The following is a 4,127-nucleotide window of genomic DNA, read 5'->3' as shown; positions in this document are numbered from 1 at the left end:
TGTGGCCAACATTATAAAGATGGAATTACAAATTTAAAACATTTTCTGGTTTAAAAAATAAATCTGGCAGTCAATGCAGCTCTCTGGGGTCTCTGCACCTAGTAGGGCCGATGTCTGTGCTCCTGACGGTGCTCACCTTTATCCATTTTTCCAGGTCCTTCACGTCCTCCTCTTCCTTCTCCCATCTGTTCCATCAAAGGTCCAGGGACCCCCTAGGGCCACCTCATCTTCCTCCACCAAAGCCACCTCGGTCCATGCCCCGGCCACCATGGAAGCCACCTCTGTCTCCACCATGGCCACCTCTGAACATTCCACTGGGACCACTACCATCCATGAGGCCACCCCTTCTTCCCCGCATGCTACCAGCGTGGCAGGAGGAAGCCTTCAGGCTTTGGGGACTTACACTGGTTGTACTCTGTTTTCCAGGCAAACTTCCCTCCCAGCGTCCTCTGGGAGGGAAGCCTCCTCTGTCTCCTCCATGGCCTCCCATGTGACCCATGAGTCCCCCAGGACCTCCTGGGCCTCCTGGAGCTCTGTGGAGTGGTGGTGGCATCCCTGTGCCCTCACTGGCTGGCATACCACCCCGCATGCTGTTCACTGGAGGCTTCTTCCGAGCAAGAGAGACTTTAAGTTTGCTCCCTTGAAAATCTTTCCTGTCAAACCACTCCACGGCAGCCTTGGCAGTAGGTGGATCTTCATAGGACACTGTGGCATCGCCTTTGGAAACTTCCTGTTTCCTTGTCCACGTAGATGTGGATCATGGGTTGCCCAGTTCTCTTGTTCATTTTAACAACCCCACACTGCTTAAAGAAGTCTGCCAGATCATCTAGAGTCACACTGTCATTTAATCCTTGTACATAAATTGCACTGTTATCAGAGTCTTCATCTGGATCTACAGGTGGGCCTAGATCAAGATCTGGTCCTTCGTCCACGGATCCACCAGGCTTATTGAAGCCACCTGGCTCTCCAGCACCCATTCCACCACGTCCTCCTCCCCACCCACCTCTGCTCATGCCTCCACGATCAAATGCCCCTCTTCCCCTGCCCCGGTTATCAGGGCCACTCATGCTCCAATTCTCTCCTGGAACAGAAAATCCTCCAGACTCCTGCCCATAAACACCCATGCTACTGGGGTGGTCCATCGGAATGAACTCTGCTGCTGCTCTGTTGGCTATATTGACTTGGAGCCTGGCTGTAGGATTCAGTTTGGGGTGGGTAACTAGTGGGAGGCTGCTGCCCATAGCTGCTTTGTTGACCATAGCTTCTCTGCTGTCCATACCTGCTCAGTTGCCCATAGGTCTTCTGCTGAGAGTAACTGCTCTGATCATAACTAGTCAGCTGTGTAGAGAAATAGCTGGTAGGAGGGTAGGATGGAGATGTGGTGACTGGCTGCGTGAGGTAGCTCCCAGGTACCTGGGCATAAGTGTAGTTACTTTGTCCATATCCTAGGCTGGGCTGGTTGTAACCTCCTGTGCTAGACAGAGACTGACTAGTCTCAGTGGGCGTCTTACCATCCTGCGGTCTTGTAGGTGTAGTGGCTGCTGGCTGCTGCCCATAGGCTGGATAAGCAGGCTGATTGCCATATGCAGACTGAGCTGCGTAGGAGGCCTGGGTGTGGTGACTGTAGCAGTGGTGTTATCAAAAGCACTAGTGCCACACCCCTGGACAGGCGGGCTGTGCCTGGGAGTGGTTGGAGTAGCATAACCAGTAGGAGGCTGTCCATAAGAAGTTGCATAGGCGGTCTGCCCATAGGTTGCAGCGGTCTGAGCCTGGGAATAGCTGACATCAGTGGGCTGTCCATAGGTTCCATAGCTTTGTTGCTCATATACCTGGGTGGTCTGTGCGTATCCTTGAGTGGGCTGGGAGGTGTAAGCACTGTAGCCCTGCTATGATGCATCCCGGCTATAGGTACCGTAATCCATGGACGCCATTTTCTCTCCTTCCTCCTCGTTCTCTCAATGTCCATCTCCCTCTCACTTTCCCTCTCAATTTTTTTTTTTTTTTGAGATGGAGTCTTCCTCTGTCTCCCAGGCTGGAGTGCAGTGGTGCAATCTGAGCTCACCATAACCTCTGCCTCCCAAGTAGCTGGGACTATACGTGCATGCAACCATGCCCGGCTAATTTTTGTATTTTTAGTAGAGATGAGATTTCACCATATTGGTCAGGCTAGTCTCGAACTCCTGACCTCAAGTGATCCACCTGCCTCAGCCTCCCAAAGTGCTGGCATTAGAGGCGTGAGCCACCGCGCCCAGCCCCTCTAGTACAGAAATTAAATGAGGTATCCGAAGTATCTTCTGTGGGTGGAGTTTTGATTAGGGACTGGGGTTTTTTGGTTGTTGTTTTTTTCCAATTTTTTTTTTCCAATTTTTTTTTTTTTTTTTTTTTTGAGACGGAATCTCTGTCACCCAAGGCTGGAGTACAATAGTGCAATCTCAGCTCACTGTAGCCTCTGCCTCCGGGGTTCAAGCAATTCTCGTGCCTCAGCCTCATGAGTAGCTGGGACTACAGGTGCACGCCACCACAACTGGCTAATTTTTACATTTTGCATTTTTAGTAGAAATGAAGTTTTGTCATGTTGCTCAGGCTTGTCTTGAACTCCTGACCTCAAGTGATCTGCTTGCCTCAGCCTCCCAAAGCTCTGGGATTAGAGGTGTGAGGCACGGCACCTGCCCTGCACTCTTTTTTTTATTATTATTGTGGTAAATATACAAATGAAATTCACCATGTTAATCATTTTTAAGAGTACAATTCAGCTGTATTAAGTACATGAACATTATTGTGTAATCATCATCACTACCATCCATCTTCAGAACTTTTTCATTTTTCCAAACTAAACCTCTGTACCTATAAAACACAAACACCTCCTCCCAAACCCTGGTAAACACCAGTCTACTTCCTGTGTCTATGAATTTGACTATTCTATGTACCTCATATAAGTAGAATCATGTAATATTTGTACTCTTGTGTCTGGCTTATTTCACTGAGCATGCTTTCAAGTTTCATCTAGGTTGTAACCTGTATTAGAATTGTATTCTTTTTAAAGGCTGAAAAATATTATGATCAGGGTTTTTGAAATGTTAACCAACAGCTCCTGGAATGTAGATTGAAGTCAACTTGCACAAACATACACATGTCACACTGGACATCTGTGCTGGAATGTAAATTGGGACAATATAATAAAGGGGAGATTGTAAGGGACTAATGATTACTGTCTGCAGCGATGACAATGGAGGGAGGGGACAAGTACCAAAAGCTCTCAAGAGCAGGATTAATCAGGTTTCATTACTGGATAAGGGAGATGTGGAATTTGGCATGACTTGAAGTTTTCTGGCTTGATGAACCAGCATGATATGAATTACCAGAGAAAAATTAGGGGCCAGGCACAATGGCTCATGCATGTAACCCCAGCACTTTGGGAGGCCAAGGCAGACAAATCACGAGGTCAGTTAGAGACCAGCCTGGCCAACATGGCGAAACCCATCTCTACTAAAAATACAAAAAATTAGCTAGGTGTGTGGCAGGGGCCTGTAATCTTAGCTACTCAGGAGGCTGAGGCAGGAGAATCACTTGAACCATGGAGGCAGAGAGCCGAGATCGTACCACTGCACTCCAGCCCGGGTGGCAGTGTGAGACTCAATCTAAAAAAAAAAAAGAGAGAGAGAGAGAGAGAGAGAAATCAGGTTTATAAGAAAAGGAGGCGAATGCATTGTGATGTTCTCTTGATGTGTGCTGAGGCAATTGGTTAGTCTGTTCTGGATCACAGAAGAGAGACTGGGCTAAGGTACACTTTTGGGCATTCTTAGCACGTAAGTGGCTAGAAGGGTCCAGATTTTGCCTCTGTGGCAAATAAAGACGATTTTGAACTGAAGGCATTTGAGAATAGATTTTTTTCCAAACTCATTTACCTGCCTAAAAGCAGAGGCTCTAAATCCCCTCCCTTAGAACAGAGAAGGGGTGTCGCACCACAACCAAAGAGAAATTGTTGCAAAATGAGCATATCTTACATCTAGTCTTCTAAGGGCTTTATCTTTATCTTTCCTAAGAGTCGTAGGTTTTTTTTAATAAGTATCCTAATCCTCCTCCCTCCTTCTCTTAAGGAAATATGTAAGCTTCCAATTCTTTTTTTT

General features: G+C 47.3%; 1 pseudogene; it reads right to left on the bottom strand.

Moving 5' to 3' along the window:
* Positions 1–223: 223 nt before the first annotated feature.
* LOC108310732 lies at positions 224–1,931 on the bottom strand (annotated as a pseudogene).
* Between the last annotated feature and the right edge of the window lie 2,196 nt (positions 1,932–4,127).

This window comes from Cebus imitator, unplaced genomic scaffold (assembly GCF_001604975.1).
Source record: "Cebus imitator isolate Cc_AM_T3 unplaced genomic scaffold, Cebus_imitator-1.0 Scaffold6, whole genome shotgun sequence".
NCBI classification, from domain to species: Eukaryota; Metazoa; Chordata; class Mammalia; order Primates; family Cebidae; genus Cebus; species Cebus imitator.
Note: the sequence above shows the minus strand (reverse complement) of the source record. Positions and strands in the feature narration are given on the sequence as shown.